We start from the raw sequence: 11796 nt of genomic DNA, 5'->3' as shown, positions 1-11796 counted from the left end.
TCCCAAGTCCAAAAACATGCATGGCAGGCTGATTGAACACTCTAAATTGTCCCTAGGTGTGAGTGTGAGCGTGTATGGTTGTTCGTCTGTGTGTGCCCTGCGATTGGCTGGCAACCAGTTCAGGGTGTCCCCCGCCTATTGCCCGAAGACGGCTGGGATAGGCTCCGGCACCCCCCGCGACCCTTGTGAGGATAAGGCGGATCGGAAAATGGATGGATGGATGCATTTCCACATCCAGTATATCTTATGCTAATGTGCATCTGAATTTGTGAAGAAGCTAATGTGGATAGACTTCACCAAGGTTCAGCATGACATCAGCAATAAATTGAGCTATATTCCTGGAGAGATTATCCCATCCCATTAGGCATTTTAGAGAACAAAAAAAAAAACGACCATTCATCACATCAATTTTTTCTGCCTTTTGCATTTCCACATGAAGCAACGGCTAATTTGTATCTGTATCTTGATTATTTAACATCACCACACAACTTACAGTACAGTATCTTATTTTTCGAGCGCGATCCGCGGAAAGGAACTGATGATGCTTTCGGAAGTGGCTCCAAGATGCAAATTCAGAACCTGGAAGGTGTCATTTCATGGTGAACACGTGATGGCTTCATTGAACGGACTTCATTCAAGTTGAGCTAATTACTTCAGGCCACATTGTGGCACAGCAGTACTACCCGTGCAGGTCAGCGGAACAATTGCAAGCCATTTATTTCAGCTTAATCGGCCCACTGCGGTGAGAGGAAAGTGAGCAAAAGGGGAGGGAGGATACGGTGCATGGAGAGACGTCGGTGCGGGCGTGCAAGCCGGGCACAGCAACTAAGGGGATTTGACTCTTAACCCAAGTGTGCATTAGACGGGTGATGATCTGTGAAGCTGGGCCAGGCGAGCGAGTCTCTTTTACGCCATGATCTATTGGCCCGCTTTGGCGCTGGCGATCCATCACACGGAACTGGCAGTAACGGATGAGAATGATCCGCTGGAAAAACTCTCTCATTTGTCTCTGTCGCAGCCAGTGAACTAGAGGAGACGCTAATACAGGGAGACGGCCCGCGGAGGGGATATAATTATGTCTCTGCGCTCCTCTGCTCGCTGGCGCAAGATGGAAGACGTATTAGGATGTAATAAAGCCAAAAATCCTCGCTTGGCCCCTTGCTGCTTCCTGCACTCCCTGGATTCTCTTTTCACACTTGCTTTTTTTAACCCCCCTAGTCCACCCCCCGCCCACACCCCCCACAACCACACACACACACACACACACACACTTGTTCTCTCTTATATATCATTACATTTTCTTTCCTTCCATTTTGTCTCTTTGTGTGTCGGGTGGACAAAATGAGAAACAAATCAATTAATCCGTGATTAATTGTGCTTTGAAGAAAATTGTAGTCGACCCCCGCTATTCGCGGGGGATAGGGACCGGGAATAATGAGAATTGTGCATATAATTGATACACCCTGAAATGAATGATAAACATTCAATTACTGTATACGTCTTCCACAAAAAAAAAAGAGAAACGGGGGGAAAAAAATGAACCCCCTAAAAAAACAACCCCATTTTTGTTTAAAGAATGTAAATCCACCAGTGCCGAACTGTGAGTATGCGGGTTGGACTGTAATGTATAATGAAACTATAGGAAGAGATAAACAGAATGTACCTCCACTTAAGAGTGAAGAGTTTTCTAAGACACAAGCCGTTGCTCAGCTGATTTGCTGTTTAATGCCATTCCTTCACACACACCCAAGAAGACAAAGCAAAATTACATTGGGTGTTAAATCAAACCACATAACAAGTGTCTGTGCAAAACATTATTGACAGGCTAACAAAATTAGCATGGATGTTGCATCAGTTATAACCCATTAAGACCAGGGATCCCCAAAATGTTTCCTGTGAGGGCCAAATAACTTGGCCCTTCTCTGACGGGGGTCGGGGTCAGTTTGTAACAAGTGTGACGATCGTAGAACTGTCTAAATGTAAACATTTATTAATATTTACCCTTCCTGGGATCTTGAAAAACCATCTGAAAATAAATAATAACACTATTAATCAAATAAATAACACTATTTATGAAATCAATAATAACCAAATAACCCTTTTTAAATTTTTCACAGAAAAAAGACCATGTTCATGTAAATTTCTTGTAGAAACTACTGTTTTGCAGCTCCCCCTCATCAACTTCACTGTGAAAACCAGAAAGCATGCAGACTAAGAAACCGAATTAATGCAATATCTACCAACTATCTCTGCATTGAGCAAAAAAAATTATAATAATGATAATAATCGTTTGTCCACAGCTTGCTAAATACCCTGCATTCTCAATAAATTTGTCTCTTCCCTAATGTTTTTGCCATTATTCTATTTTATTTGACAGGAGTATGTCCAGGATTTCTTTTTTTTTTTTGGAGGGTGGGATTTCAGATAGGGCACAGACTGCAGAAGGGTGGAGTAGAATCTTACGTTCTATGCATGTATGAGTCTCGATCACGTGTCCAGACTGAAAAAAAAATTATGCATCACTGGGAATTGTTCAAGGGTCCAGGCAAAATGTGGAGGTGGACCGCATCTGGCCCACGGGCCGCGGTTTGGGAACCCCTGCTTTAAACAATGGAGATTTGAACACAAACAGTGCAGTAACATAGAAGCAGTCAATATAAATAATACTCATGGTCATATACTGTATTCTTTATTCTGTATCATTAAAATGATTAGATATGAAATGGTTGGGGATCATAGTTTGTGTTATATTCATAGCTTAAAGGCAATTAGAACCACATCAGAGGCAGCTGTGTGTTACAAGGTATAACTCAATGTCAGGTCAGGAGTGTATCGCATATAGCACGGTATATCGGGATCTGTGCAAGAAGGCAAATACAGTTTGATGTGATGTCTCTTGTTACAGCTCAGGAATTGTCCTGGATCCCCGCTGTTACGACCCCGCCACTCTGTTTACACAGTACAGCGAGTTTAACCCCTGACACTATTTTGTTGAACGCCATGATCAATGTTGAGTTTTTAAAAATATATATTTTAAACAAAACACTGTTAATGATGTTGTTAATTATCTGATTATGGATGCTGCATTGGGGGCGATTTGCTCTGTGTAAATTTCCAATGCTAGCTCTATACTGTTTGATTGTATTCAGAGTTTTGTGTAAAGTAGGATACATTTAAATCAAGTAACAAAGAAAATATTGCTGAAAAGTTGATGTGGAAGTAGATTTGTATGAGTGGGACTTCAAACCACTCACACACATCCCTGCGTATGTCCTGTGTGCCTCTGTGCCAAGCTTTGGGAAGGAACTACATCAATAACACAGTGGTTGTTTCCTGTCTGCAGTGGCTATAATAGGCAGCAGAGCAGCTGACTCACCAGGCTGCAGATCGGCCGCATACAACATGTCACTTACAATAATCACTTAGGCTTTTTGAAACACGCAACTTCATTTTGTCTTTGCATTAGGCTGGAAAAGCTCTGCACTATTGCGTGGCTTGGACTGAAAGAGTCCACTTGGGATGATTATGCTCAATCATTGACAAATTCTGGATTCACAGTCCATTCAATGATTGAGTCCCAAGTGGTTCTAATTTTAAAACCAATTGTACCCAGCCTGATCTCTTTTTCTGCTCCGTCGGTTCTGGCTCCTTCGCCGTCCAAAGCTCTGCCTGGGCTTTCCTGTTTATCCCCAAATCCAAACCGGACCACAGAGAGAAATGTAATTCTTGCCTGATGGTGGGACAGAGGAGGCCTTGGCGGCGAGTCCGCGGCGAGTCCGCCACTCGATCCAAAGCGTCCCGTCGACCGGAACGTTTGTCAGTGGCCAATGTGTTGGCAAAATAAAAATGATTTACTTCTGACGTCAATTGATTTCAGCTGTCAATCCGTCATTTGGGAAATTCCGAAATGAAAGTTCCCATCATTAATTATGATCGGTGTAAAGGTGATGACAGCCTAACCTTGATCTCAAGTTGAACTTGCAATACCTACAATATTTTTCAGACTCTTGCTTAAACACCGACTGCAGTAAATTCCTACCCATACTATGCCTATTGATTTATATTCTCCTAAGCCGCCTACTCGACGTTGAACTGATAATAATTCTGCATCGTCAAAAACTTGAAGCCAACCAATCATGTTTTATCGCACCTCGCCTTCCAGTTGGCCGATGTCATCACCTGACTACCGCTATGCGGAGCGCCAACAGCGAGGCAATATGGTCTTGACACAGCTGTGTGCGGCTGAAAATGTGCAAATAAGCTGGTTGCAGATCACAATAGCTATCAGAGTACGAGCCTCATCCATGCAGATCGGCGCTCATCCCAAAATAGTCCGACCAGCGGAGCAGGGAGACTGGCAGCCAGAAACAAAGGCAACACTGCGAAAATGACAAGTGAAATAGAAACCGAGAAATTCTTCATTTTCTTTAGCCTGGCCGTGATGTCTCATCTTGCAGCACAGTTTTCATGAAACCTTGTTTTGGACACAAAACGGTTGGGGACCACTGAGCTATGCTGAAAAACCGCAGTCTCAATGACACCATTGATTCATCGACTTCGGCTCTACTTGGGTCACGTTCCAGTCGCCGGACAGCTTTGCTCATTCAACCCATACCATCGACTCACACACCCGACTCGAACCACACTGCATCAAAGCGATTCAAACTCGACTCAGACCTAAAAGCTCAGTTGTCAAGAATGGAAAAGATTAAATGGAAAGGTAGAAAGTGAGCGAGCAAGCTTGCTTGGCAAAAGCGGAGATAGCGAGTTGAAAAAAAATCAATATTATCATTGGTGAATTGATGTGGCTTGGGCTACCATCACCTTAGCGTCGACTACAGAACATGTGAAGTCCTTCCACCCTTAGTTGCTTCCATATTACCACATTTCAGTGGCTATCGCGATGCCATCATCTAATTCCATCGTCAAGGTAAAATAGTATTCAAGGTTCCGGTATCTTCTCAAAACACATACTTCACGCTAATAGCGATAAGGGCTAGCATCTCTTGTCAAGAACCACAAATTCCAAACTTAATCCTCGCAGAACTTTGTTGGCCCGAAGACAAAGTGCTTGGAAAAATCTGGGGTTAATTGTAAATTAAGTTTGAGACGTCCACACCGAACTCTGCCAAACATCCACTTAATAGAGCAAGAGCAGATCAGTTTTCTCTGCGTTGACTTTCCCACATTTTCACCTGCAAACGAAGGCCACAGGGCCGACCTCGTGACCGCATTTTGCCCGTACACTTGACCTCAAGGTGTCCTCCGAAATCAACCATTATTTAAGAGTCCCCTTCATTCTTTTCCGCCGTCGTCTTAGCCGGCCGGAGAGCACTGAGAGGTGCTCGCTTTCGCCGCCGCCAGCTCTGCTCCTTCACTAATTGGAACCAGGATCTGTTCAAAAAAAAAACGAGAGAGAACTTAAGTAAAACATGCCATAAAATTCTGAAGGCGAACCATAAAGCAACCAATTTCTTTCATTCTTTGAAAGAGAGCTCCAACTGAAACCTCCACGTAAACTTTTACGAGGATCCCTGGGGTCACCTGTAAACCCGTTAATAGAGATGAGATATGTGCGGGGTGCTCGGCCTCCCATTTCGTTTGCATTTCTCGTTCCCCGCCCGCCCTTCTTCCTCATGCTTCACCGCATTCTTCAAAGAGGTCAAATTTTGTTCGGGGGGTAAAAACTCACCGAGACGCTCCACTTTTCTCAAAGTCGCAAAATGCAAATTTGATGCACGTGGACCGCAGATTTGAGCAGTTAAATGTCGCCACGTTCCAACACACTGATTGAGGTGTGGCGAGTGTGAAAAGGTTGAGTCTCTCGCCGTGAGACTTTACTTTTATCTCGAGCTGGGGGACACCTCATTAGTTTGGCAGTTGATTGACGGTCTCCCCGTCCGTCCAAACTATTGGAGTGCGTCGGGATTACGCAGTGCAGCATCTTACTCATGTTTGGCTACTCAAAGCATTGAAGCTCATAGTCACATTTCCACCAGTAAAAGGACGTCAGCATGATCGTCCAATAGATGGAGTGTCTGCCGCATAGGGCTCTGTATTCGTAGACGAGCGCAGGTGCGCTTGAGTGCAAAAACTGACGAGTGATTTTCGCGCCAGGGCCACGCGCTTTGTTTGGGCATTTGGCAGAGGGTTCCACACCATGGTGAGCGTTCCGGTGTACCGAGGGCGTGTCCTTTGACAGGCCCCCAGTGCACCTGACAATTCGGTGGCTGAAAGTAGACTTGACGCTTGCTGGGATCAGGTCTACAATTAAGTGAACACATTATTTGTATTATTATATTTATTATATACCGATCGAGGTGGAATGTAGTCTCCAAGCGCCAACTTCAGAACGGTGTTCTGTAATCTCCCTGGCTGACGACGATCCGCCTGTGGAGTCTCCTTGCGGTCCCTTCTAAACGTACTCTGCACACATCGATCTCCAGCAAATCAGTTTCTCCTTACGCCGTGTCAAGGACTGCACCGCTCGCAGATCCATTTTAAAAGGAATTTGAGGAACCACTTTCATTGGCTGTGAATCAAGTCGGCTGTGTTCACACCCATAATGGCGCAAAACGCCTGATTCCACCTGCGCCAAGCTCTGTGCGTGTCTGTGAAAAGACTAAAACGAGCCTAGCCCGCCCATGTACAAATTTGTGCTACGCCGTTCGCCGATCTTGCGCTAGGCATGAATATAGAGCCCTTAGTCTCAACTCAAAACAGGATAAACTCAAGTGTGTAAGTTGTTTACAGTACGTTGTAAACATGTTGTGTGCCTTCATGTTTATGTTTTCTGGGGAGCGACGTGACTTATTAACTCCTCCTTGTCTGCCTGAGTTCCTGACGGTGTTTTGCTGCATTTCTCCATAATTGTCATTTTTATTCTGTTTGAAACTCCAAGTAAATGTTACTCTACTGGTAACAGTTCAATATTATCGTAAAAATGGGTCCAATTAAGGGGAGACTTATTTCTAATAGACTCTCATCCTGACATATGAGGGTGAGTAAATAAACTTCCCTGTCAATATTTTCTTAAAGATTGTATATTTTTTTATGGATGCTGTGCCTTGTATGAATGTGTTGTTCAATACGGTTTTGGGCCCATATTTGAAATCAAAACCTTGAAGCTGCAATAACAACGGAGCATCGTCCACTCGCGCATCTTACAGTAACAACACTCATGTCGGATTGGGAGCAAAGTTCACAGCCTCTCAACAATCTATTAGTGCAGGAATGATGGCGGTGTTGAAAAATGTGACAAAACAATTGGTTAATTTTACAAATGATGATGATATTTTTTCAGAGTCAGACGGCCCCCTCGGGGTAACCAAAACACAAGCTATGGTTAAACGTCACAAGAGGTCAGGAGTCTCGGATACCTTCGCCTGACCAGACAGCCGCCTCCGTTTTTTTTTTTTTTTTTTTTAGTATGTCGCCAAGCTCTCATGTTACACCGTCGTCCGTGCAACGGCCCGAGAGCGCACTTCAATTAATCTTACCCTTGTAACACGGTATAATTTGCCATTACAAAAGCCATTAAACCCGAGGGCCTGATTCTGCGCTCCAGGGACTAGCCGGGAGGAGTCGATGAGGGAGAGGGGGCGGGGGGTTAGGGGGCAGGATGGGGAGGTGTATCTGACAGGCCTCCAGTTGGCCCCTTGGACCCTGGACGAGCCCCCTTCTGGATAAGGGACAGGTACTTAAAAACAGGGTGAAAAGATCAGCGCAAAGAAAACAAGGATGATTAATGGGGAAAAATGAGGGCCCTTTTGGTGGCTTTCATCTGGCTCTGATTCGGGTCTTCAGCGAACCATTAATCCACAGGACAACTGTCCAGCACCACCATGAGAAATGAAGCCTCGAGCCGGCATTTGGGCTCGCGCCGTGATCCGCTGATCTCATCTGTGATTTAGGAAGCAGATGCGGGCCTCGCATATCATCAGGTCGGCCAAATAAAACGGCGTGAGCGACGCTTAACCGCACCTCAACACGAATACGTCCACGCTCAAAGAAATAATGACATTTAAGTGGATTGCTAAGGGGTGGAAGTTTGTTTTTTTTTTACCCGCAATATTTCTGGTAATGTTTGTGGAAAAATTTCAAGCGACTGGCAAATTTTGTAAACATTTGAAATTGGAACTTTTCCATGAGAACGATGGGAATTACCAGGAAATGAGGCTCATTTAATAGAAAGGTATCATGTTAAATTAAGCACAAATTTTGTCATGAGCAGACAACCTTGCAAAATAGATATAGTAGCTTTCCTTGCCCACATGCAAGGGCATTGTAGCCCCTTCATCATATGGCCATTTTTTCTTTCACTTCACTCGTGCTGCAGTGGAGCCAAGACTCTCAAATCTTAGCTCACATTACAAGCAAATAAAAAGAACTTGGGGCACTCATACGTCAAGATTCTGTACCACTGTAGTTGCATGAATTCTGGTTGTTTTAGTCAGGATCATGTTTAACTTTAAATACGTGTTCCCAGACTACATCTCAATTCCCTATTATTAATTAAAAATTCCTTTCTAATCCCGTGTGGTTTCATAAATTCCTGTATCAATTTCCATAAATTCCCATGAAGTCCAACAGAAAGTTTCCAACTTTTGGCAACCCCCGGAATTTTAAATAAGGATTAGGTCCCGATTAAATAGTGAACATTTCATGACATAAGGCAAACAAAATATCTAATTTCACGGCAATTTCAGCGACCATTGGAGCACAGAGATGTGCCGGGACCAAATTTCGGCCCAGGCATAGACATTGATGTCAGCCATAACTTGCCGAAAAATAATCGTCGACGGGGGGCGGAGGGCAGATGCTGGATGGCTGTGAGCGGCTGTGATGGCCAGTACCGGCCCGGAAATACATCGGCCATTCGGGAAACTTTCATTCCTGAAGGCCATCCCGTGCTTGTTTTTTACTCATTGCCTTCACAAAAACTGCACGACCGCCTTATTTGAAAACACTTTTTTAAACAGGGAGAAGAACGTGGTACTTTTGGTCGATAAAATCACTCTAAATAAGTTTCCAGAGCTTAAAAATTTACTGGCACTGTATTTCTTCAAAAAGTGGCCTTCCCTACAATATGTCACCTGGTTGCATCTTCTACTTAAACCTTAACCCCCCCAAGGGGCCGAGGGGCCAGAACAACTCCATACCCTGATAAATGGGGAGCATTGGAGTCAATAAGGGCATCCTTCTATCAAACCTACAGTACGTCAAACCTTATTTTGGAAACAAACCTTAAACAACGTAAGATGGTCTGTTACAGTAGACAAAAAAAGGCCTGACAGAATAAAAAAAATTGATAAATAAATAAACAGGTGATACCTGCAACTCCCTCATTTACTGTAAGCATTGTTGAGCAATTCACTGCTGAGACTATTTGAACTCTCTTGCTAACCAAAACAGCAACACCTACTGGCACACAATGAAGCATGGAGTCTCCCTGCCCACTATTAAAGCTCATTGTATTCTTACGTAATGTAGTCGTGGTGTATGGGTGCCTTTGTAGATTCTGACATGTTGTCACGCCGCCTGCTGACGCGAAGCTTGAATAATGGGGCCGTGGACGGCATGGCCGGAGCACCAGCACGGTTCGTGGCAAGTACAAAGCCCGCACCTGGTCCCCGAGTGAAATCAAATCCACACTGAACTCCGCCGCTCCTCCCATTTGGCCCGGCGGGGTCAGGGAGCCAGCGGGAGTCGTCGAGTTGAGGTCACACGGGCCGACACGTTCGTGCCAATAACGTGTTTCAAAGTTGGTATCGATGCCGCGACAATGGCAACACTATCCTCTGCTTATCTCGTCCACTTATTGAAACACAAGTCCTGTCATTTATTTTTTTTCCTTTCCCAAATTTCTTAGTTTCTTAGTGAGTTAATTCTGAAACACAGAGTACAGTATCTGCCGATCAAGAACCCAGTAGATTTAGATTGTTGCAACTTTTGTTTTGTGCCATCACAGGTCACCACAGCAAGTCGTCATCAGATGCCCTTCATCATGCGGCCCACTCAACTTTTATCCAGAGCTCGGTATTGAACCCGCAGCATCTGTATGAAGCGGCAGCGGGATGGACAACAACATCCCAAAAACAATTTCTAATTCATCTCCCTTTTATTTTTGAATCACTTTGCAAAACTATTGCAGATGAAATGAAAGGAAGGTTGACTGCATACAAAATTTGATTCTGAGGCTGGTACTGAGGAACTCTGTTTCCATTCGTTTCAATTAAAAAAAAAATGGTTCTGCAACATTTTTCTTCATGACCAGAGTCTCGGAACAAATTAAATTTGCAAACTCTGAACCACTATATCAAAAAACAATCAATTACTACCGGGCAATTTAATCAGTTCCAGTGAGTGCATGTATGAAAAATCTATAAAACGGGATAATCAACCTTCAGTAACGATTCAAGTATGTCGTTATTTATTTACAAAGGAACTATGAATAAATACAATTGTTTATATCATAAAAACAGCACAGTGGCAGGCTTAGTTTCACAAATGTTGCTTATTTGTATATATATTTTTTTTTTATTTGTATTTTTATAACTCCCTGTGTATGATGGCTGAAACAAAATGTCATCCTCATCTTCTGAAACACTTGTAGCTCATACTGTAAATCTGGTAAACCTGATAACACGATTAGCTGTCCACTGTAGTAACCGCTGCCCCTGAAAGGGTTAAAACGCAGTTGCAGACGGATTTATTTTGAATCTGTCGGGCATCCATCCATCCATTATCCGTGCCGCTTTGTCCTCACGAGGGTGGCGGGTATGCTGGAGCCTATCCCAGCCGTCTTCGGGCAGCAGGCGGCGTACACCCCAAACTGGTTGCCAGCCAATCGCAGGGCTGTCAGGAATCCTTTTGCGTTGATATTTAGACCACAATTTCTCCATCTTGGCGGTGGTCTGCGCCCCACCCGGTGTCCTTCTCTGTGTTTATGTTTCATACTTGCAGGAGGTCGACTGGTAAAGTGTGGTAATGGCTGGCCAGTCCACCTCTCTCTACAGATGAAACATTTGGTAGGTAAGTGCGGCGATCAAGGAGATCAATAAACCAATTCCTCTTAGTTATGTTTGCCTTGTCCGCCGCAATCACTTCAGCACTTGATTAAATCACAGCAAATTATCTCCTTGGGATTTATCTGGGGCTAAATTGACTTTCTTTCAGCAGGCCGGCCACGGGAGAGCGGACAACGCCTGCTGGGAGAGCGCAGTAATCATTCATTAACCTCTGACCCGGAGAGGAGTGTCAATTGAGTCACCCGGCCAATGTTTTCTCCCCCCAACCCCTCGAGCATCCGGCCGAGGCAAATTGACAATTTACACGCCACCGCCCAAACTTTATTAACCTGCGCCGCCGCAGTCGTATGACCAAACGCAATCTCAGATCTTCTGGGTAACGGATCTTCCAGCCCAAGCAGTCGGATTCCATGTGAAAAAATAACTTGATGGTAATTTATGAGCTGTGACGAGCTCAAAGCGATTGAGCGAGTACATCATCTCGGCGTTCTTTCGTTTTTGATGCATCGCAAAAGCCGGCGACCCAGCGAGGCATTGTTGGACCACTTTTTTTTTTTAGTTTGATGTCTTCATATGGCCGAGGTGATAAATTGCAGTTGTCTCTTCACGCACATGGATCTCTTCATACAAAGTCATGTGATTTGTTAGCGCTACTCTCTTTAAATGCGTGTCGGATGGCTTGAGCTGGGGTTAACTGTGCCTGAGCTTTGTGTCGACTCACCCTCACATTCATTCGATGACCAAAATACCAACTTCAAAACCCAAG

General features: G+C 44.3%; 1 long non-coding RNA gene across 1 annotated transcript in view; it reads left to right on the top strand.

The window, feature by feature from the left end:
- LOC109526249 (uncharacterized) overlaps positions 1-11263 on the top strand; it is a 20099-nt gene extending 8836 nt beyond the window's left edge. Inside the window, exons 2-3 of the long non-coding RNA XR_002170293.1 lie at positions 10966-11030; positions 11182-11263. This is a non-coding gene — a long non-coding RNA (uncharacterized LOC109526249). The remainder of the gene's footprint in view (positions 1-10965; positions 11031-11181) is intronic.
- The last annotated feature ends 533 nt before the right edge of the window (positions 11264-11796 follow it).

Source organism: Hippocampus comes, unplaced genomic scaffold (assembly GCF_001891065.2).
Source record: "Hippocampus comes isolate QL1 unplaced genomic scaffold, H_comes_QL1_v1.1 scaffold202, whole genome shotgun sequence".
Classification (NCBI taxonomy): Eukaryota; Metazoa; Chordata; class Actinopteri; order Syngnathiformes; family Syngnathidae; genus Hippocampus; species Hippocampus comes.
Note: the sequence above shows the minus strand (reverse complement) of the source record. Positions and strands in the feature narration are given on the sequence as shown.